General features: G+C 38.9%; 1 protein-coding gene across 15 annotated transcripts in view; it reads left to right on the forward strand.

The window, feature by feature from the left end:
- QTMAN (queuosine-tRNA mannosyltransferase) overlaps window positions 1-24,995 on the forward strand; it is a 383,269-nt gene that overhangs the window by 92,298 nt on the left and 265,976 nt on the right. The window contains exons 2-3 of one of the 15 annotated variants that reach the window (XM_072983788.2): window positions 12,408-12,506; window positions 15,077-15,261. The exons of 13 other annotated variants lie outside the window; for them this stretch is intronic. The gene's annotated coding sequence lies outside the window, so the exon portion shown is untranslated. The remainder of the gene's footprint in view (window positions 1-12,407; window positions 12,507-15,076; window positions 15,262-24,995) is intronic. One more of the 15 variants, XM_078376915.1, reaches the window with a different exon arrangement.

The raw sequence follows: 24,995 nt of genomic DNA on the forward strand, positions 1-24,995 counted from the left end.
ACAATGGTGCTTTGTGTAGGAGAGATTTTTTGGGATTGGAGACTAGGGGTAAAGTCTTCCTTGAACTGAGTAGAGCTGCATGGTATGGATATGGACGGCAATGTCTAGAGCTCTTCATAAATCTCTTTCCAACTGCAAAAGTACCAGCACTGCTACTGTCCAAGATGACATTGTCAGCCTGAGTGCCAATGCCATTCTTGTCTTTCTCTGGCACATTGACTGTTTTGGAGAAAAATGCCATGTTCACCATTTTTATCCCCTTGCCCTGGCTGGATTGCACAAAGATGTCACTGGAACATGTCTGAAGTTCACTCATATCTGTCCTACCTGAACCAGAGGGTTCCCTGTTGCCCTCCGGCAAACACGCAAACACAATTCTGCTGCTTGTTTTTTTTTTCCCAGTCATGGACAAGACAGGTGGGTGACAAATTTTGTTTGGGGGATAGCAGTTGTAGGTTGTCTTTTTGGAAAGTAAAATGTGGTGCTATTATACTTCCACATAATGATGAAAGCATTCTCTGGACACTTTATAATTTAATATGAAGGCTGCACATTGCCCCTCCCCCCTTTAGCTGGGTACTCAATTTACTGACTTTGGAAGAATGGAAGGCTGAGCCATCTATCTGAACGTATTGGGATTGAACTCAGGTCATGAGCAGAGTTGACTGCAGTACTGCAGTTTAACTACCGCCCCATGAAACTCCTAGTATCTTTTCTCTCCCTCTCCTATTCTCAGTAGAAGCTGCTGCAGCAGGGGCAGGCAGCATTCCTGCAGCTTTCCTCAAGTGCTTACTTATTCTTATACCATACCCACATCAGCCTCTACCCAAAGAAGAACAGCATCTGATTTTGCTAGAGCAGAACACCAGCCCTCCCAATGAAAATCACACATGCACACAGACAGACACAAAATCTATTATCTGTCTGTACAGAATACTATTTCCCTGCCTTATCTACCCCAAAGGGGCCTAAAGGTAATAGAGTATTTCAGAGATGTATGGAATGTAGAGGTATATTGAGGGTTCACAAAAGAACACAAAGAACACTGCTGCAGTGTAGGCTTGCACCAAAGCATATCCTAACAGGAAATGCTTTCACGATTTATATGCAACTATGCCTCCTTTCATTTGAAAAGAACCATTGTGAATAAATACCTTCTGGTATCTGTTCCTGCTTCTAGATTCCATTGTTGTAGACAGACTTCATGTATAGATTTTGCTGTCAACCATTGGGAAAATACATGGTACAGTCATCCCAGTCAGGAGGTGCTGAATTCTCTGCACTCATTACCCTTAGTGCCAGAGTCTTTCTAATTATCATTTATCAAGAAATCACTCCAGGATGCCTGAGAAATAGGTTTCACTTTCACTTTTTCCTCTAGCAAACATAAGCCTAGTTTTTTACATTCTAATCTATAGGAGTAAATGGGACTCCAAATACCAGGAAGTATTATTGAAGATATTTGGAACTATCAATTTCATATTTGGATATAATTGGAACTATTCAAATATGGCATTATTTGGTGAATTATAAATATTTCTGAATCTAAATGCACATCCTTAATTTTTAGGTGATGAGAGAGAAATTCTAAGTCATAAAGTTCATATTCCATAGTTCCTAATCTGCTTTAGTTGGGTCTTACTGAATGAACCACAACAGTGCAGCTATGGAAAGCACAGCTGATTGATTTTGTTTTGTTTTGGGTTGGGTTGGTGTCTTCCCCACCCCACCCCCCCAAACAGAAGGAGGAATATTACGTGTTGGAGTAATGCTGAAAAATAGATACTGCAGTTTCTTTTAATATGCAGCCATGTGTCTTGATTATTTGAAAATAAGATGAACCTATGAATAATATAGAAATAAAATAAATACAAGACACTTTAAGAGGATAAACTATACTAATTAAAAATCATAAATGTAGAAATACTGAATTATAACACATGGGTTTCATTATACTTTAGTGCTATCAGTGTAAATACCAGTAGATATAAAATGAAGCACACATAATACATTTGAAGAGGGGGGAAAGCCAGTTTCCCAGATGCATTAAAAAAACCTAAAATGCTGGAAGCAAATATGCCGGAGTCTGAAAAACAAGTCCACAAAGCTTTCATTTTCCTATTACGACATGTTTCTGAAATCAACAAAACCTTTATGGATTCACAATTAGAAATCTACCAGAGCTCTTGAGTTGTATCTCTCGCTTAGTGGTGCTTAGTGATCAGAATACCGTTGTATGATTTGTTGACCAATTAGTTGTGTATATGCTTTTACATAGCTCGTGATATATTTAAGTTCAAAAACTTGGTCTGCCATGTGACAGAAGGTACAAGACAGTAATCTCTGTTATATAATATTGATGCTAAAACAAGCCAGTACACATGTTTGAGGACCTAATAAGGGAGTGCCATTAGCTAATATTTCTCCAGCTGGAATGAATTATGAGAATAAATTAGACTTGGGGAAATTATCCTTGGATGAGGCAACAAAACCTAAAATACAGGTTTAGCATTTTAGGTGAATATGGGCAACCATTTACCAAATGGTCTTTTTATTTTATTTTATTTATATACATGTACTCCCATACCAAGTTGGCAATCTTGTCAGCTTTCTAAGGTTTAGGATTTCTGTGGCTGCTACATTTATATATTACAAACATAATTTTGTCCCACACAGTACTTACAATCCAGAATGTAGACGCCTCATGAAAATAATAAGTTCACATTGGAAGAATCGCCTCAGTGTCCCCCATTGTGCACCAAGCCTCTGATGTTTATATATTTCATCCCATGTTGTCCTGATATCCTTCTTGATTTATGAATTTCTGCATTAGTGAGCAGCAAGAAGCAGAGCTGTGGGGATGAGGAAAGACATCAACCCAACTGCTCCTGTTACATAACAATCAGACACCTGTATTTTCCTGCCAGATGGCGAGGGGGCTCTTAACATATTTCTATATCTTATTTCAAATGCAGGAGTACTGAATTGTTCCTTGCCACTTAGTACAAACATACAGAAAGCGAGCTAATTGGCTTTCTAAGTCATTAACGTAGATAGGCACTATATTAAGAGTCTCTTTGCTTCCTAATATTCAGAAAAATTATGTTGACAATCTATTTTGATCAATTGCTTATCTCTTTGGCTTCAATTCCTTGGTATGCCCTTATTTGCATGAAACATCACTCCAGACCAATCCTGTTCTTCTTTTAATTTAGAGTAATTGTGGCAAAGTTTTCAAAGTTACACTGTGTTTTTTAAAAATCGTTTGCACACTGAGCAATTGCAAGAACAAAACCTTTAAGGGGAAATGTGTAGGGGAGGTTAAAATGGAAAAAAGATGTACAGAAAACTTGTCATTTTGTAACTGAAAAGCTACCATCTGCCAACAATTTTATCAGAGGCAAAGCTTATTAATGCGAAGTGGATGCTTAAGATCATATTAATGTCTTCCTGAATAATGTTCAGGTAGCCTATTTGGTTAAGTTATTAATTTTAATTTCCATTTTTCCAGTAGAGAATCTTATTCATTACCTGAAAACATCCCTGAATTGTTGAACTGATTGCTTGGTTTTACAGCTATAATATCCAAAGAATGGCTTGTGTCATTGTGTATGAGCCACATTGGTCAAATATGTCCTAATATATTGTTCCTCCTAGGAGATAATATTGGTGCGAGATCCTCAAGACAAGACAGGAATTCTGATGAACAAACTTCTTCATTCCTTATGTGAGTTGAAGGAGATGATCTTGAGCTAGTATCTGAGATCTTTGACTTTACTGTCCCGAATGCTGACATCCATGCTGAACACTACCTCCTGACAGTGCCTCCGTTGCTTAGAAAACAACAAAGGAACTTGCTTTATTTCCTGGACATGAATAAATTGATACTAGATAAGATTTAGACTTACAATGGTCTTAAAATTATGTAGGATTTCAACCTCTTTTAGAATGGACCATTCTAAAGACTGAGTTGTCATCAGTGTGGCTTGCTGTTCTTCAGGAAATTGTGGAGGTCTTGAATCAGTGAATGAAATAACTGAAGCTTCATACCCAGAAAAGTCAGAAACCTGTTCCTTTGTTTCGGTAATGAAGTGCTTGGCATTTTAAAATATTCTGTAAGGAAGCCTCCAGTACCTTACTGTTCAAGTGGAAACCCTGTTTGTCTAAATGTATGCTCTTCACAGTCTCTACTTGTGGAATGGAGATGGGGTAGAATTATCTTGGCAGACCATTACTTTTCACCTGCATTCAGTAGGATCCTGGCTAGGTATTCTTGGACAGGGGAACAGCTGACTGAAGTTAGTACATCCTCTTTTTCATTATCCTCTGTAAGAATCAGATCTAAAGCTTACGAGGGGTCCTAGATTTGATGCTATTCTGGGATATATGATTGAGGGCTGGATTATACCAATGACATGATATCTTAATATGGTAGACATTTCTGAAAGAATGCAAATTGATAGTTTTCTTTCATGTCTTAGTAGCATCTACATTAGGCTATGTACATGAATTGTACATGAAGCTGTCTTTGACAAATCTTTGAAAAAGTCAGCTGTTTCAGAAGGTAGCTACTGGAATTAACTGGTAGCATACTGCCGCTAATATACCACATGTAAATTAAAGGTAATATCAAATGTTACAGTGAAAGGACATGGTCTTGCCAACTTTAACAACACAAAAGTCTATATTTTTTTAACAGAAAATTCTCCAGGAAAGCTTGTAATTGCTGGATCTCACTGTTTTCCCATCAGTCATTTTCACAAATGTGTTACCTTGGAGAGTCTTGCAGTAGCACTTTATAAGTTTCAGTACATAGAGAGGTTATGCCATAACATCAGTCTATGAGAGCTGATCTGCTTATTGGCTGGAATGGTGGTTTACATGACCAGATCATTAGAGGCTACTACTCAATTAATACATTACTGTTGCTTGTGTGGCACTTGAAGGCAACTTCCATGTGATTAGGATACATATCACAGTGCTAACAATAATAAGCATTGCTCACAGGCCTCTTAATTTGCACGGTTACTTCCCATGCCAATAGCTGTGACCCCATTAAATTATGAGGAGGATATTACCCAAATTGTTTGACAAACAGTACTGCTGTGTTTGTGCAACTCATCACACAGCCATGTGCAGCCAGATTGAAATTGCAAATTAAAAATGGAGAACATTTGAGAAAGCATGTGAGCATGGCCTTCAAAGAACAGTCAAAAGGGGGCTCTTTGGCTTAGAAATAAAATGTTCCAGTGTGTAAATATGCAGCTAAGTAACCTTATTTGCTGTAAACATGTCTAAGAGAATGAAGCAAGAGGAGCATGGAGTTTGTGTTTCTGTGTGTGTATGTCCATTGGTATATGAGAGAAAATTAAAATGTTAAGAATTGAAATTTATAATTTATATGAATCCATTTAAGTTTTTCAGAAGCTAAGGAAGACTTTAACTCTGCAAACATTGTACATAAGATAAGTTATACTGTCTTCTGAGACTGGATATAACATTATTGGTCTGCACTTAGTTAGAACACCCTTCTCTCTTGATTTATTTACAATAATATGTGCATGTGTGTTTGTATTTCTTATTTTTAAGAGCAAGCAAACCAGACTGAAGCTTTGTATTTAAAATTTGCCTCCAGACGTAGTATCATGTTAGATATTTCAACAAAATAATCCATGTTCTGACTGCACACTTCAGTGTTGTCATAGTATGTTGGTGGCTTTTACAGCCATCAGGCTTTTTCCGCATATAGCTCCATCAGTTAAAATAATGGGTTTTCTCCCTGTGTAAAAGTGTAATAAGCATACCGTTTGTCTTCTAAAATACAATTGTCAAACGTTAAGGGGTAAATATATTTTGAGTATTTACCCTGGAGGTGTGTAAGAGGCTGGAATCTGTTAGAAATAAGACCTTTTATCCATGTGAACAGTTACCTGAGGGGTGGTATAACGTATAATACACATTATGTTTCTCTTTTTAAAAAAAGAGAGGCTAGAAGATCCATTAAAAGCATATACTTGAAGTTGTGTTGTAATACTTAACCCTTTGGCATGGAGATGTGTGTGTCCACACATTTCCACATCTTTGTGAAGTTCTTGAGTATTGCCTTTAAAAAGGCAGACATTCTGAAAGTTGCCACATTTTAAGCTTGCCATTGAACCTTTTTCCCCCTCATCTGATGAAAAATAGGCACATTCTCTGCTTCATTGGAAAACATATAATGTGCATGTGATTTCCAAGTTTGGAACTCTGCACAGAGAGATTGCATGTGTAGGACACATAGGACTATGTGGGACTGGGGAAATAAATCTAGATTTCCCTTCAACTGTTCACAGTCACAAGACAGGGAGTAAGGTTGGGTTTAGAACTCAGATTTGGAACCTGGAGCCTTCCCAGATGTTGTTAAACTGCAACTCCCATTAGACCTAGTGTAGAGAACAGCCCTGCCCTCACCTGTCCGTCACAGCTGAACAGTGGAGTGGGAGCCAATGAGAAGATGGAAGGTGGAGCCAAGGGGGAGGGGGCTGGATATAAAGGCTGGTGTATGGAGTATGAAGAGAGATTCTGTGAGTGAGAGACAGTGTGAAACTTAAAAGTGAACTTAAGAGTGAGTTAGAGGCCTGTAAGAACGCTGAATGGAACAGAGAGTTGATAGAGTTTTAAAGTTAAAGTAGGATTGATTTAGATACAAGTGATTAGCAACCTGTGATTTACCTACTGTATATTAATCAGATGTTAACTTTCCTGATCAAATAAATAATTTAAGTTTTAAAAGCACACGTGTCTCCTTGATAGAATGGTATTGAAGCAGCAATACCTGGTGGCAGCAAAGAAAGAAGAAGAGCGAGAACCTCGTGTAGACCTGAGGGAATAAGGGCTTCAGAGGGGATCGCCACACCTAGTCAGCATAACCTAAGGTTAGGAATTATGGGAGTTGCAATCTGGAGAGCCATCTGTTTTCTCCCTTACAAGTTTAGATTCAGGCTCTTTGTCTTCCCTATAGAGCCCCTTTTTTCAAGGTTGGTAAAATCAACACAAAATTTTGTCTGCACCGCTGATGGAATACAGTTGGTGTAAATCTTGGTGGCAAGGCTTGAATCTTGTACAAGCTTGGTGGTGCAACAGCAAATTGCTGCAATGACTTCTTAATTTGTGGCAATTTATTGCTGAGATCTATGCCACTTGAGTTACAGTGGAGTGTATGTGGCCAGTGTCTAGCCATTGGGTTCTTTTGTTTCGTCAAATGCTTTGATGTTAAATGCAAACACAAAACTGTTCTTTTTCATGCCAGCCATAGGATTGGACTGTGGATGTCCCTAGAGTACTTCTGCCATATTAATATGATAGGAGCCAATATGGTTCCGGGTTTTGGAAGTAATGGGATTGAGGAGGAGGAACTAAATCACAGGAGCAGATGGAAGATGGAATGTGTGGAGCTATCGCATATTTACGATGGATACTGAATGGAAGAAGGCTATAAGAACCCAAGGTGGTTTGCTACAATTGTGTTGTGGGCAGCTAGTTCAGAAGTTTGCACAGCTGTGATCCATGCATTGTAGTGTACAGGAGCAGGAATGTGACTTCTGGAATACTTGGTTTCAATTTGTTTTCTTTAAGCTAAGGGGCCCAAAGTCAAAAAGGCAATTTGTTCAGATTCTCTTGATTAGTGAAGAGTTCAAAGTTGGGTGCATTATGTTTTCCCATCCTGTAATTCCCTCTGCTTTTTTTTCTTTTTCTTTTTCTGATCTTACTCTGACCAGCTTTGAACTCACAACCTTGACTTTGTAAATCAGAAATGATTCCCTGCTGGACTGCTTTCAGGGAAACACTCAGTTATCTGAAGAGACCACCCAGCTAAATGGGTGAGTGCTGTCATGAAGTCCTGCTCTACTGTGCAACATCCCAGAGAAGGGGCAGTTTTTTGGACAGGGTCCAGTTCTCTGCCAGCTTGTCCTTTCTTCTCCCTGAATTGGTTCCTGCTGGCTGTCTACTGAATGCTTCAGTCATGGTCTTTCTCTAGCTCTTTTTCCCCCCAAACAGCTCTTCAGTTTCTACTGATAGATTTGATTCATTAACATGATGGTTGGTTTAACTCACTGGAGTGTTTTCCATGCTATATGGAATGCCTGTGCTAATTCCTTTTGGGGCCAGATCCTGGCACTGCAAAATTTCAGTGTGCTACATGTGAGACATGTAAGGAATTATTTACCAGTGCCACTCCCAGTTTCTGTGGCCAAGCTGGAATTTGAATCCAGATTGCTTGAGCCTTAGTGTGTCACTAGACCACACTGGCCTTAGCACAAATGGCCTTTTGAAATTCTACACCTTGTGTTGATGAGCAGAAAAACAAGGGAGCCAATTTTGCCTAATTCACATGGGAAGTGCACCAGCAGTTTCTCAGAGGCAGGGCTCACCAATAGCAGTGGCTGCAGCGTAGTTTAGTTCTTTCTTCCCTAGAGAATGATGATGGTTAGCGACAGAACTCTGCTAACAGGCTGGCCACCATCACCATGTTGCTTCCCAAGCAACACCCTTTAGAAGTGGTTCTCTGTCTTTTTGGAGGGAGTGAGAAAAAGAAAAAATTCAGGATGTTTCTCAGAAAACTGTCTGCCAATAAACTTTGGCTCAGCATATGTTGTCATTTTTTGTGGGGTTCAGCACCTTTCCCAGGCCCTCACCATGTCATATTTTGGAGAGGTCATTATAGATAAATTTTACCTTTGCTGCAAATGACTGTAATTCAGTTCTTTCTCTCTTAGCCTTCTAGCAGGTATGTAGCAGGCAGCTAGTGCTATGCCATAATTTGTCCTCCAATTTTCCAAAGTGTTATTTCCCAATGACAGAGGTTTAATCTTTTCTGCCTCATTTTCAAAGCCCTTCAGAAATTCTCTTGGGGATATTTCTGAGCTTACTGTGACATTGCAAGATGGCTGAGAGTGCAGCATTCTCTCCCCCCCCCCTTTTTTTCTGCTGCATGTCTCTTCATCACTCTGTACCTTTTCTGCCTGCCTGTACTTCCTGATTGGAAAGGCTAGTAGAGGAAGTTAGACTTAGGAAGATGATATTTCCCCCTGGGATTTAACTGAAGAGTGGAAACTTGGGGGCTCCTGCCTGCCACAGACAGAATTGTACAGAGATGATTGTGTACATTGTACACATGCTTCTCAGTCACCTCCTAAACAAGGGAAGCACAAAACATTAAGTCTCTGTCCTGAGAACTTCTCTGAGATTTCTCCTCCTTTGAAATATGTTTCAAAGGGAATTTCTCCACTCTGTAATTAAATAAGAAGGATGACATTCTTATGAGAGAATTATTTTAAGAGAACATGAGTGTAGACCTATATTATGGGATGGGCCCGTTGTATTAGGTGGAGCCATCTGTATTGTGGGTGAGTTGACAGCATTGTGTCAGAAAAAACATCAGAGTGCTGTCTTCTGAAGATGCCGGCCACAGAGACTGGCGAAACGTTAGGAAGAACAACCTTCAGAACACGGCCAAAGACCCCGAAAAACCCACAACAACCATTAGATCCTGGCCGTGAAAGCCTTCGCAAATACAAAAGCATCATTCTTTACTTATGGTGAAGAAAGGAAGATAAGGTAGTGGAAGACTGGTTTGAGGTGGTGGGGAAGGACAGCAGTTCAGTGGTTAACATCTCTTCCTCCTTCAAACCACAATGAACTGCCATGCCAACCTGCCTCTTAATGTGCTCCTCCCCCTCCCCGGGGACCAATGTTGAAACGCCTTCCATATATAACACACCATCCAGAGGGATGAGTTGGGTAGAACTGATTTATTCTAGCCATGTCTGCCATTGGTTAGAATTCATCACTCAGTCTACTTTTAGTTGTTGACCATTTTCTCTGGAGGTTACAGAGCAGTTATGTAACAACTGTGAGAGTTACTCTGTTATATTGGGGATATGTACCTGACTGGCTGTGCAGCCGTTTCTTCTGGCAGTAGTCAATTAGTTTGTGCTGATCATAGAAAGAAGCTTAAATAACATGACCACTTGCACTTGTGTCATTGAAAAGACTCCTCTAACAGTGGGCGAAGACTTGAGCTTACTTTTTACAGTTGTGTCCATTTCTTTTGTCTAGCATTCAATCGGCAAAGAACTCCATCAACTTAACCCTGTATTGGCTACAGTTAAAAAGAATATACTGTACATTTAAGGGACACATATTTATTTTCAGAATGACATGGTATCATTATGTATTGTTCACGGTCTATGCCCTCTTTCCATTATTATTACCATTTTTGTAAACACCTTTCTTATCTTCTACTATGTGCAGTCTATGTGTATGTTCACATTATTTCTTATTTATGCAATGCAGATTATTTCTACTGATGAGTACTTCCCCCTCACCATTTTGTATCATTCTTTTTTTTTTTAACGGAAAACCTAATTTCATATACATTTGGGCACAGCTGTGCAGTTGTATGGCTCCATTGAACTGTCCACTTATGATAGTGAAGCCTAAGGCTGTATTCACCCATCTGGCTCAGAGAGGTGAGGAATCAAGGTTTGCTGTGTGCTGTGTGTGGTAAGCAGTTCAGCCTTGGGGAAGGACAGGAAGGCCACTTCTTTGCTTCTTGGCCAGAAGAAATGGCTTTGTTAGTAAAACATTCAACATTTGTGTTCAGGTTTGTATAGGCAGGAGGACTAAGTAAGGATTTTGATCTTGCTCAGATTAATCACGTATCTGTTTGCTAAATAACTCAGTTACTAGAGCTGAAGTCTTGGAAGATAGTCTGCCTTAGAATTATAAAATCATAGAGTTGGAAGATTCCTAAAGGCCATCGAGTCCAACCCCCTGCAGGAATCCAAATCAAAGTATATCTGACAGATGGTTATCTAATTTCCTCTTAAATCCTTCCAGCGTTGGAGTGCACACCACCTCCTAAGGCAATTGGTTCCGTTGTCATACTGCTCTAACAGTTAGGACATTTTTCCTGATATTCAGTTGAAATCTGGCTTCCTGTAACTTGAGCCTGTTATTATGCATTCTGCACTCTGGAATGATTGAAAACAGATTCTTCTCCTTCTCAGTGTGACTGTCTTTCAAGTATTTGAAAAGTGTTATCATATCTCCCCTCAGTCTTTTTTTCCCCTCAAGGCTAAACATGCCCAGTTCTTTCAGTCCTTCCTCAGAGGGTTTGGTTTCCAGTACCCTGATGATCCTTGTTGCCTTCCTCTGACCTTGCTCCAGTTTGTTGGCATCCTTCTTACAGTGCAGTGTCCAGAATTAGACATACTATTCTAGATGAGGCCTAACCAGTGCTGAATAGAGGCAGGGGACTAGTAGTACTTCACAGGATTTGGAGACTGTACTTCTGTTAATGTAGCCCAAAATAGCGTTTGCCTTTTTTGCAGCCACATTACACTGTTCGCTCATATTCAGTCTGTGATCCACACCAATTCCAAGATCCTTCTCACTCATAGTATTACTGAGCCAAGTATCCTCCATCTTGTAACTGTGTGTTTATCCCCCCCATGTAGAACTTTGCTCTTATACCTGTTAAATTTCAAACTGTTCTTTTCAGCCCAGTGCTTGAGCCTATCAATATCTTTTCGAATTTTGATCCTTTCAGATCACTATCCTGTGTGATCAGGTATATCACATTGGTGATCAGTTTATGCAGTGAATGACAACTCATTTTATATCCCAGTCACTTTCAGCATAACTGAAAATGGTGTATTTATGTGTGTTGCTGGAAATGGAGCTAAGGATAACAGATACACCTACTCTATCTGCATCATAATATGCTAAAGTAAGTCACATAATAAGCCTATTTGAATCAATTGAACTTATAGAAGGGTTGATGCACCAAATTCCCATTGATTCAACAGGCCTTTTCCGTTGTGATTTAAGATGCTAAGCAACATGATTTGGGGCAATATCTGTATGTCCCAAGGCATACTGGTGGAATCATATTAGTAGTGTCATGTGTTTACAATTATACTGAAGGACGCTTCTAGTGTTTAAATAATGCTTCATATTGTTTATATGTTATATTATTGGTGGCGTTACTCTCTCAGCTATTTGCCTGTGGATAAAAATAGAAGATCAGAAAGAAGATGCTATGTGACCTACTCCTAAACAAGCATATTAATGGTTGGATGTTATAAGGTTTAGTTCAGAGAAATCTTGAATCACAATTATGTACTAGACGAATGTTGGACTTGGAAAAAGAAAGAAAGAAGATAGCTCATTTGATTGATGATATTTTTCTAGGCTTGTGACATTTAAAATGGGTTTTAGGACTAGTGGGTTATTATAATAGCTTATTGTTTTATTGTGGTTAGGTAAAAATACAGATGCTTTGCAGACATAGTTTTACAAATGCAATGAGAGGGAAAAGTGGTTTTGAGCTATCCAGGTGATGTATACAGCTCTCTTTTCAGAAAGAAAACCAGCATGGTCAACTTGAAACCAGAATGGAGTTTCTTAAGAATAATGGCAGAATTAAATGTTACTGTATTTGCTACCACTGACACCAGCAGGTTTGTGTTTCCTCTACCTCCTCAGTCATAGTAGTGTGTCATAAAACAAAAACATGGCATAATTTGTTTTGTTTTTATTCTTTTTAATTGTTAATTTTTTTAACAATACATATTTTTTTAAAAATACACAAAAATACAAAATTTATTTTGGTGACTCTCATAGAGTGTAATTTTGGAATTAAAATCATAATGATGGAAGGGACGTGAAGCCCTCAACCAAGGCTAGAGACCTATTGCTTCAGCTCTCCTTGAAGATAGCCATGCAGTCTTTCTTTAAAATCTTTCCTGGGCAATTGGCTCCACTGTCAAAAAGCTTGTACCACAGAGTTTCAGAATCATAGAAAACTAAACGTGAAATACCTACCTAAAGTGTCCTGACAGGTGGTCTTCCAATCTGTGTTCAAACAACTCTAATGTTAGGGGATCTATTATATTGTTGAACAGCTCTAACTCTTAAGACGTTCTTCCTAATGTTGACTAAAAAATCTCCTTTTGCTGTTGCTTAATCGTTAAGTCATGTCCGACTCTTTGTGACCCCATGGACTAGAGCACACCAAGCCCTCCTGTCTTCCACTGCTTCCTGGAGTTTGTTCAAGTTCATGTTGGGTAGCTTTGATGACACTGTTCAACCATCTCGTCCTCTGTCGTCCCCTTCTCTTCTTGCCTTCATACTTTCCCAACATCAGGGTCTTTTCCAGGGAGTCTTCTCTTCTCATGAGATGGCCAAAGTATTGGAGCCTCAGCTGCAGGATCTGTCCTTCCAGAACTGAAAAACCTGAAGCAGGAACTGGCAAGCCACTCCAGTATCTTTGCCAAGAAAACTCCACGGACAGAAACAAAAATCTCCTTTCCTGTAATTTAAATCCTTCAGGATCTGTCCACTGGACCTTCAGAACACGTTTGCTCCATATTCCTTGTGACAACCATTCAGATATTTGAAGGTTGCCATCCTTTAGTTTTCCTGATGTTTATCAGCTTACCAATCACAGCAGAACCTCATGTGCATAAGCCAGTGAGAGGGCAGGAGAGGCAGAGGCAGAGGTTAGTCAGTCAGTTGGAGAGTTAGAGAGAAGAAGGAGTGAAGTTTGCAGAGAGAGAGAGAGAGAGAGAGAGAATTGTTACTAATAAATATAAACTGGTTAAATTGAAAATAAGTAAACAAGATGTGATCTACTGTGGAACATAAAATATTTCAATGATTGTGATCTAATGAAAATTAATAAAGACCATCTGTGATTCTGAGTTACCCTTTTTTACCCTTTAGTGAAACAAGTTATGTTGTTGGCAGCAAGTCTCAGAGTAAAGTTCTTTACAATATGGATAAAAGAAATCTACTGGTGGCAGTGAGAGAGAAAGAAGGAATGTTGCCAGCGTGGACCCTTCAGTTGAGGGAAACAAACAGGGGCACGGGGTGTACGTCACAATACTTGATTTCTATAAACTGAACTTGAGGGAGGAATCCTCTAATACCCTTTGTTTAGAAAGTTTGTTGTCCAGTGACTATAGAAAAACAGAAACAGTCAGAAGAGGTAACGTTTCCCTACCCTGTTGTGTACACAGAAGCAATGGCGGTAACAGATATGACTATGCATTTATCCTAAGCATAAGCTTTAAATTTTATTATTTATTACAAAGGTGTAGTAATGTGGCACTCATCCATTCTGAATTTATTTCTCTCTTTGAATCCTTATTAAATTGATAGGTAAAACCACATGTCTATCTCTAGTATTCATTGCTAACCAAGGATGTTTAAGAATGAATAACCCCCTCCCCCCGAATCAAGTCCAGGTTGAGTCGCCGGCATGACAGCGAGTCCCAAAACTCATGTCCCCATCCCTGTTATTAACATATAACAGGAGAATGTTAGTGATGGTTTGCCTTTGTTAAGACAGCTATATGCAAATACTAACAAGCCAGCAATTTAAAGATTATCTGACAGGACCGAAATTAAATAAAACATCCATAACAAACTAATATTACTGATTTAAAATTATGTCCTTCTATGGACTGTTTTTACTTTTTCCTGCCCTCTGAAATGGTACTCAAGTTAACATTATTGAGAGTCTCCCTCTAATCAGATTAAGCTCAAGGAAAATGATACCTATCTTTTGGCACATGTCTTTTGCTCCTGTTTCTTATTTAGTGTCAAGACAAATGTGTGGTAAAATTCTTTAAAACACATTTTACTAACATTACAGAGCAAGTACATTATTCTATGTAACTGTGATTTCTGTACTAGTGAGTATCTACATGTATTCATTGCATATGTTGTGTAATTATGTTGTAAAATTAAAGGAAACCTGTATGGAATTTTTTTTCCCTTGTGGCCCCTTAAACTACCTGTGTTTAATTATTAACATTTTAAGTTTCTTTCTTAAAACTGATTTTATTGATTTGTACAAGAAATTCATTAACAGCAATATAAGCAATCAAATGTAACATAAAAGGCAATGTGACCTGCTGAGCAAATATTTAATTTCAAATAGCAGTGATACAAAGACCTGTGGTGCGTTTATGTGTGTTGCTGAAAAAATGTCCTTATATTAAACAAAATGCTTTTGTTTGTACAGCACATCTTTGGGCGTATTTTCATCTTCCATGCAATGAGTCCACAAGTCTATGCTCATGTGCTGCCTCATTTTCATGATGAACAAAATGCACAGGAAGATCCTTTCAGTAATGATAAACTGTTCCTTTCACCCAACCCCAAATCTGAAAACTGGTTGTTCGCTATGGCCAGTGCAGCATAGTTCAGGTGAGTGCCTTCTTTAATGAAGATACCTAGGAACAAGACTGTGCAACACTGGCAGCATTTAACATAGAGTATAGTGTATCAAATGTAGTCTTCGACCTTCCAGAATCTCAGTTGAGGATGCGCTCTCTAATTTTAGGAATGATGACTCTGAATTGATAGCAGTAAGGGGCATCCAAACAGGTGTAATCACAGCATCACGCGTTATGATTATCACTTTTTCCACCACTACACATAGTAGGAAGAATGTCATCATTGACAAGTCCCTGAAAGGAAGCATCTCACAACACCTGTCATATCAGGGCATTAACAATCTCCAGTACAATTGCCAAGACCATGTATGATGACAAAATCTTTCTCCCATGAATGCTTAAAGCATTCTACCAGTCAAGGCTTACCTGAAGTACACAAAATTCAAAAGCAGATTACCTCAATATTGTCATCATCTTACAATGCTTGATATTTATGCACCCAAATTAGATTGCACCTTGAAATCAATGCTATATAATGCGCCTACCTTTATTACAATATTCACTTTTTGTTATTTAAAAAGACTGGTTTTATTACTGCAGTTTTGGTTGAATCCGATGATGGGTACATCAGAATACTGGAAGCCAGTTAGTATTACTGTAATTGGCTAATTTTAAAATTCTGACTATATTATTCGTTTTGTTTCGTTTAGTCGTTTAGTTATGTCCTACTCTTCGTGACCTCATGGACCAGAGCACGCCAGGCCCTCCTATATTCCACTGCTTCCCGGAGTTGGGTCAGATTCATGTTGGTTGCTTCGCTGACACTGTCCAACCATCTCATCCTCTGTCGTCCCCTTCTCCTCTTGCCTTCACACTTTCCCAACATTAAGGTCTTTTCCAGGGAGTCCTCTCTTCTCATGAGATGGCCAAAGTATTGGAGCCTCAGCTTCAGGATCTGTCCTTCCAGTGAGCACTCAGGGTTGATTTCCTTTAGAATTGATAGGTTTGTTCTCCTTGCAGTCCAGGGGACTCTCAAGAGTCTCCTCCAGCACCACAATTCAAAGGCATGAATTCTTCAGCGGTCAGCTTTCTTTATGGCCCAGCTCTCACTTCCATACATCACTACAGGAAAAACCATAGCTTTGACTATTCGGACTTTTGTTGGCAAAGTAATGTCTCTGCTTTTTAAGATGCTGTCAAGGTTTGTCATCGCTTTCCTCCCAAGAAGCAGGCGTTTTTTAATTTCGTGGCTGCTGTCTCCATCTGCAGTGATTATGGAGCCCAAGAAAGTAAAATCTGTCACTGCCTCCATATCTTCCCCTTCTATTTGCCAGGAGGTGATGGGACCAGTGGCCATGATCTTAGTTTTTTTGATGTTGAGTTTCAGAGCGTTTTTTGCACTGTCCTCTTTCACCCTCATTACAAGATTCTTTAGTTCCTCCTCACTTTCTGCCATCAGAGTGGTATCATCTGCATATCGGAGGTTATTGATATTTCTTCCGGCAATCTTAATTCCGGCTTGGGATTCCTCCAGTCCAGCCTTCTGCATGATGTATTCTGCATATAAATTAAATAAGCCAGGGGACAATATACAGCCTTGTCGTACTCCTTTCCCAACTGGTAACTGCTACTTCCCATGTTGTTTCGACGCTGTATGCTGTGTATTCTGCATATAAGTTAAATAAGCAGAGAGAAAATATACAGCCTTGTCGTACTCCTTTCCCAATTTTGAACCAATCAGTTGTTCCATATCCAGTTCTAACTGTTGCTTCCTGTCCCACATATAGGTTTCTCAGGAGATGGATAAGGTGGTCAGGCACGCCCATTTCTTTAAGGACTTGCCATAGTTTGCTGTGGTCCACACAGTCAAATGCTTTTGCATAATCAATGAAGCAGAAGTAGATGTTTTTCTGGAACTCTCTGGCTTTCTCCATAATCCAGCACATGTTAGCAATTTGGTCTCGAGTTCCTCTGCCCCTTCGGAATCCAGCTTGTACTTCTGGGAGTTCTCGGTCCACATATTGCTGAAGCCTACCTTGTAGGATTTTGAGCATAACCTTGCTAGCGCGTGAGATGAGTGCAATTGTGCGGTAGTTGGAGCATTCTTTGGCACTTCCCTTCTTTGGGATTGGGATGTAAACTGATCTTTTCCAGTCCTCTGGCCACTGTTGAGTTTTCCAAACTTGCTGGCATATTGAATGTAGCACCTTAACAACGTCATCTTTTAAGATTTTAAATAGTTCAGCTGGAATGCCATCACCTCCACTGGCTTTGTTTTTAGCCAGGCTTTCTAAGGCCCACTTGACTTCACTCTCCACGACTATATTACGGAGTTCTTATTAAACTGGTGCAATGTTGTTACACTTAACAAAGCGTGCTCAGAACAAACATTGGTAAACAGATTTGCCAACACTTTCTCAATGACCAGGGAGTATGGAAGCATAATCAGATGCACGGACAGTGTGGATGTAGTTTCTGTCACTTGTTTGATCACCAGAGTGGGCTGGTTATCCCCTTCTTTTCTCTTCACTTCAGGCATATCCTTCCCAAATTTGTGTCCTCAGTGATAGAGGATGACAATCCGGACAGAACAAGTGTACTGCCCTTTGATCATACTGTACACTGTGCTAGAACCTGTAAATAAATCCAAAGTCCATTTGTAGGAGAATGTGTCTTAGTCTTCCATGATTTGAAATACATTAAGGTGATGTGTTGCATGAGGTTATTTACCCTTCTTGGGGGAGGGGCTGTGGCTTAGTGGCAGAGCAGAAGGTCTTGGGTTCAGCCTCACCATCTTTGAGAAGGTAGGGGAAGAAACCTGCCTTATACCCTGGAGAGCTGCTGTCAGTAATACTGGTCTAATTGGGCCAACAGTAGGAGGAGCTTTCTCTGTTTAGATTAATCTTTGGGAATTGTTTTGGATGCAGTACATCACAGTTTAATGATGCCCAATCCAAAGTCAGTATAGCCTTTGATGCAAAAGAGGACCAAGAAGTGGAATAGCTGTAAGATAGATACCCCCAAAGAGTGACAGAAGTCATGCTGGAACTTTTATAAGAGCAATATTATAAAAAGACAGTATGCAGTCAGGCCTCTGCTCACAATTTGAGTTTGATCTGGATGGGTTCAATGAACCATCTCAAGATTGACCCAGTGTTCCATCCTTCCAAGGTCAATAAAATGAGTACCCAACTTGCTGAGGGGGCAAATTGTTGTTTGCATAATTATGTTGTAAATCACACAGAAGGTGTTCTAAGCATGATGGGGTATTATATAACTTGAGACAGCAGCACCAACAACAAATTACTGAGTGAATATAATAAAATAGTAGATAGATTAATAATTACTGAAGAATCACCAGAAAGAGAAAGAGGGCCTGAAACTGGAAATTTGGAAAGCAATGTGGGTATTCTGTCTGAATTGGAGACAGGGATGATGATGCATGGATACAGACTCAATGAGGAATCTTGGATGTAAGAGAAGAGATACAGACGTGTAGGTAGGTTTGTTGAGAAACGAACCTTCAGTGAATTGTGTCTTCCCATGATATGCCCAACGTGTGATAAGCTTAATTTAGTCATTACTCCTCCTATAGAGAGTTTAAGATTGATTAGATGCGGTGCACACTCATTTGCCTCTCTGGCAGTCCATCTTATCCAGAAACCTGTCCTTCAGCACTACATTTCAGGTTTTTCTTCTTCACTGTTCAGCCTTCTCATCCATACATAGTAATAAAAAATACCATAATATTGGTAATCTTTGCATTGGTTTCCAGGTATACGTCCTTCCGTTTAAGAACTTTTTCCAGCTCCATCAGAGCTGCTTCTTCGAGTCTCAGTCTTCTCCTGATGGGTGACAGTAATCTCCATTTGGATTGATGATTGAACCAAGATTTTTTTTTTACAACTTCAAATTTTTCACTGTCAGCATTAAAGTTACATTATTCTTCTGTAGACATGATTTATGTCTTCTTAATATTGAACTGCAGTCCTTTTTTTTTGCACTTGTACTTGTTCTCTTGTTGATTTTTTTTAAAAAAACAAAATTCTTGTTTTGAATATATTGTTCCAGAAGGGGATGTGTTCTAGAACATGTTCATAGACAGGAAAATTCCCAGTGCTTAACAAAGACCAGCATCCATGCTGCCGAGCCTTTCTTGGAGGAGACTCTTGAAGGCTTGGGTTTCAAATAGCCAGTTGGTAGGTTGTAAGCAGAAATTTTGCTTAATAAGTAATATTAAGGTTTAGGACCTCAATACTTGGCGGAACGCTTACTCCCAACTAGTTCTACCCGTATCACCCGCACGACCCAGGAGGTGAGGCTGAGGAGCCTGACGCCGAGGGAGGGAGGCCCGGAAGGAAAGAACTACAGTAGAAACCGGGCCTTCTTGGCGGTGGCTCCTCGCCTCGGGAAAAACCTACCTCCGGAGGTTCGCGCTGCACCCTCGCTGGGTACTTTTAAGAACCAACTAAAAACGTGGATGTATAGGCAGACCTTCCCTTCCAGTTAATTCCTGTCCTCTTTTCTTTTTTATTCTTTTTCTGTGTATTTGATTTATTTTGTATTTTTCCCATCTTGCATAATCATTTAATTAATTAATTTTTATAAATTTTTCTTGAACTTGTTATCCTTTATGTTGTAAGTTGCCTAGAGTGGTCGAAATGACTAGATAGGTGGGGTATAAATACAATCAATCAATCAATCAATCAATCAATCAATCAATCAATCAATAAACAAACAAACAAACAAACACATACATACATACATACATACTTACATACATACATACATACATACATACATACATACATACATACATACATACATACATACATACATACATACAAAGGGAAGAATATTTCCTTCCTTTTTCAAAACTGTCTAGGGATGTGAGAGCTTGGGGGGGGGGTTGGTCCAGATAACTAGAGATTATATAGAAAGATTTCAGCCAAAAATGACTGCATACAAGTCTTTCTAAACTCATTTGGATAACATGGAAACTTCAAAGTTAGGCATGCATGAGAAAATACACAGACTATTCATTGATTCATTTTATGTACATCTTGCCTTTTTCACAATGAAAAGACATAAGGCAGGTTACAAAATATTAAAAAGATAATTGCAGCTAAAACTACAACATTAAAGAAGCAATTTAACCGATCGTCATATTAAAATGGCCACTGAAGAAGAAGAAAATGTCCAGAGAATTTTTAAGTACAGTATCTGCCCCTGTTACAACCTCTCCCTCTAGCCAGTCAGTGTCCAAATGCCTGCTGGAAGATGAAGAGATTTGGGAACCCTAAAGCAGGGGAGCAATGTGTCTGATCCAACATGTTTGGAGATTTCTAGAATGTTCTGGCTTTTTGCTTGAAACAAAGGACATGACGTCTGTCTCATGACAGTGCTCCAAAAGAAGAAGATAAACAACAGAGGAAATATGTTTCATGCACTTAAAGTTCATACACTAAAACATTCCTTGTTTTCACACAGGAGGGTATCTTCCACTGATAGCCAGGTATGTATATATCAGGGATTGAGACTCAAGTTGTGGGACTCGCTGTCAAGCTGGACTTGTTGCACTGGTGACTCAACTCAGATTTTTGTTTAATGACTTGGACTCTACTCTGACTCGGAAGCCACTCATCCCTTCCTTTTTTTTTTTTCCTGGGGGAAAACACTTGTTTTTAAGAGGGAATCAAACATGGGGCTTGGGACTCAGGACTTAGTACCAAAGACTTGGGACCCATACTCAAAAGACTTGTCGACATCTCTGGCAGGGCACAAGCGATGTTTATTAGGGAGGTTTGCATTTTATTGTGGTTATACTTTAAATCTGTCTTTTGTTTTTCTTGAAGATTGGACGGGTTCTGGCACCCGGCCCCCTTCTCTATACTTTTAATTGAGCCCACGGTAATGACATTTGTGTCATAATGACTTGTCCAACAGATTTTATTGATCGCATTTGATTAAAATACAGAGCATTTTCCTCAGGAAGAAAAAAAAAAGATTAGGCAATCAAAGCAATTTGCTTTAATTTTGTCTTAATTTAAGCATAATAAAAGTAGGAAGTCTAATGTCATCGGAGCACATTTATGGCCTATGAAATAATTGCGCTGATAACACAGCGTGGTGCTAGAAAGTCAAGAGATGCAAAGAAAAGTTTACAGAAGTCTGATTCTGTATTTTAAATGCATTGGGTGTGTTTGCTTTTATTTTCCTAAGATATAATACATTTGGCTTTTGAAAGTTGCCTGCCTTTAAAAAATGTAATTGCCTACATCTGGCTCAGAGTCCATGTGAAAAGGTTCAACAGGCTATCTCTAAAACTTTTATCATTAGGGTTGTTATTATAACAGGAAGTCTGGCTTAAAATCGTCTCATCTGGTTCAACTAAAAGCTTGGACGTAAGTTGACATGGTTTTCTTTTGTCCATGGTTCTCTGAGATCCTTAAAGCTCAGACGGCAGAATGCAGATCATGCAAATCATCCTTCTGCTGCTGGTGTTCAGTGGCCTGATTAAGAGGCAGGAGGCGTGGCTCGTGGGCCAACCACATGAAAAGAGTAATTTAGAGACCAGATGAACTAAAGCTGGGCTAAGTTAGGCTGATGTGTGAGCTTCAAAGGTTATAGAATAGCATCCTTGTTTAAAATAAAACTGATTTTATTAATAACACCTGAACTGAGTTATTACTCAGGGAGGAAGCAGAGAGGTACATGATGTTAAATCCATACCATACTTAACACAGAGGGAGTAAAGCTTATTTTTGATTCATCTGAATGTGTCCTGGTATAGATTTGTATGACTCCATGAAAGGCGCAACTGCACAGTGCATTTTGGGATTTTCAAACATGGAGTTCAGCACATATCAAAATCTCTGGGTACAATGGCCTAGTCAGTTCACAGAAAACTAGTTTACAGCAAAGTTCAGTGTGAGTGTAAACATTTTTTGTTGCCTAAGGTCTGTAAGGAGAACCCTTGATGATAGAAGTTGTCTGAGTTCAAGGTGAAGGGCGAATGGGATAAAAAAAGAGCAAAAATAGCAAAATCCTGCTCATTTTCTCTAGCATATCATAAAAATTATGTATTGCTATCTCATTCCACTCTGAATATTTATGGTGATTCTATTTTTTCAGATTAAAATACACAGTTACAAGTGTGTTCTCTCTTAATAAACTTTTCTGTTTATTAAATGTAACTAAAAATAATAGTTCTCTTTTATCTACAGAAGACTCTGCTATAGATGTGATTGTATAAGTTTATATGTACCGTACTTTGTACAGTATGTATTTGTGAAAATTCTGTAGTGACTTAAAAAAATTAACAAAGAGAACATGATGTTGTTTAGTATTAGCTGTTGTCACAAGAGTTTAAAATGAACAACATTTCCACTGCATTATTAAAATATTTTGCCATTGCTGTGTGGTTTGATAAGTTTTTAAACCACTGCTTATTTGTGGAATTTGTAACATATTTCATAATTGCTGGGGATTAATCTTTTGATCCTTATATGCTCTGGCCCTATTAACTATGAGTTGTAGCAATGTCTGGGACTATATTACATCAGCTGTCAATCTAGCATTTTCTTGATCATCTTGTTCAGCTTGGCTCCTTGTTTAAAACAGTGGCACAAAGAAAGAATGTTGCATTTTATGAATGTTTATGTGTCTGTGTATAAAACACTTACCATTTACCTAGTGATAACAAAATTAAATAGGAATAACTAAAAATACTTCATTATGATTGTTCTGGAAGCTGTATTATTTAATATTGACAGTTTTTTTCTTTAAAAACAAATCTAAAATATGTTTCATTTATACAGAGTTAGTCGTTTATATGAGAACATACATTATTATGTACTGTACATGTATTACAAAGTTATTAATCAGCTATGCATTCTCAGTGATACTTCTGCTAACAAACGCCATGTTGCTAGCTACCGACAAACTTGTGATAGGCATCATATGCCTGCAGAATGAGAACTTCCTCAAGCAATGTATCCACATGGCAACAGTTGGAAGAAACAAGCGTTCTCTTTCTCTCTCCTTCTCTCACATGTTATATTTTGGCACATCAGAGAAGCAGGTAGCATATCCATTACCTGCTGTTGAAAGTGTTGAAGATACTGAATTATTTATTCTCTCTCTCTCTGCACTATCCAAAACCGTTTTGGGTAGTTTGACACATCTCGGTCTTCCATATGGATACTTCATGGTGACAGAGTTGCCAGCTGCTCAAGTTTTCTGACAGTCTCTGATTTTCAAGGACTGTCTTTAGCTTTCTTGGGAGAATCTTGTACCCCCCCCCCAATGTACCTTTTTTATGTACAATGGAGGTATTGTTTTATGTGGTAATGATTTGGGGGCAGTGCCAGTTTGAATTAGATTTCAAGAATACTAATGTGAAAGCTCAAATATTCTGACATTATATTCTCTTCAAAAACAAACATAAATTCAGTAAAAATATAATCAAAAGTTATAGAAACTATGAATTACAAAATGAACTGCTCCAGATATGAATGCACAATGTTAGCTATTAGAAATTTATCTGGCTTGAGCAAATCATGCTGTGTTTTTCCCCCCATGAAAACATACACGATTTATATATATTAGTTTGTTCCCCATGTCTAGTTCTGTGGAGTGGCATTTAATATTTTTGCTTAAACTTGTTTCAGAGGGAGGCCAGCTCTTGTGCCACATACTAAGCATTGCATTATACATCACATATGTCTGCATTGTTGGGGACAGATGAGAACCCCATTCCCACTGAAAGCCTTCCTCTTGTGTCTGACTGGCACTCAAACAGCAATGTTAAAAAAGCTTCACTTTCCCTCTTCTCTACAACCCTAACACTACCCTCACAACAGTCCCGGCCTGCTTCCTCACCCTCTAAAGAAAATTCTGGGGATGCTGAGAAGGTCACAGTATGGAAGAAGATTGACTGTCTCTTGATTTTACTGCAGGCAGCAACAGATAAGGTATTGTTAAGCATTATTGGATTGGTATTCAGTGGGCCAAATACAATATGAAAATATTGAAACATCCACGCTGGAAATGCTCCCCTAATATTATGATAACTAACAAACCCTCATCTCGCAGCTGTATTAAATATGAGAAGTTGCTAAAGGGCAGATGCAGGAGATTTATCATCATGTGAGTGCCACACCTGTATGATGAAAAGTCTGCTAGGTTTCCGGATAATTTTTTGGTTTTTAGATACTTTTGCATAGCTCTTTCATCTCCCCTCAGGAGCTTCTTAAAGGACTTTGTTCTGAACAATTTCTGTGAGTTTAAATGCCATGTTTATTGTGCTAAAACCATCTTACTGTAGGTTTGCCTGAGCAATCTTGTGGGTGATCAGGGGCTGAATAAAAGGATTTTGTCAATGTCCTGGACGTTCTCTCCAGACTTTGAGGTATGAGGCAGAGTAAGGTTTCGGTAAAGACAGGTGCACAAGCAGACAATAAAGGTTTTTGAGTTTGAAAATGAAGCAAGGTGTGGTTGATTTCTTTGGAGACTTGATAGGAATAGCAGTTTTGCTGTCTGCTTTTTGGAAGCCATGCTCAGAGAGTTCTGCTTGTGTATTTATAAATACACGAACATTACAGTAAGGTTTCTGTAGTTAATCACATTGAAATGGAATTAAATGTCTCTCAGACGTCATGTTCAGATGGGAAGTTGGTGCTTAAAGTCTGTTTGGGTTGCTGGCCAGTTTTGATGTTGACAAAGGCATATTGCAATGTTGTGAATTTTACCTTGATTTCATCT

The sequence above is a fragment of the Pogona vitticeps genome, chromosome 1, assembly GCF_051106095.1.
Source record: "Pogona vitticeps strain Pit_001003342236 chromosome 1, PviZW2.1, whole genome shotgun sequence".
NCBI classification, from domain to species: domain Eukaryota; kingdom Metazoa; phylum Chordata; class Lepidosauria; order Squamata; family Agamidae; genus Pogona; species Pogona vitticeps.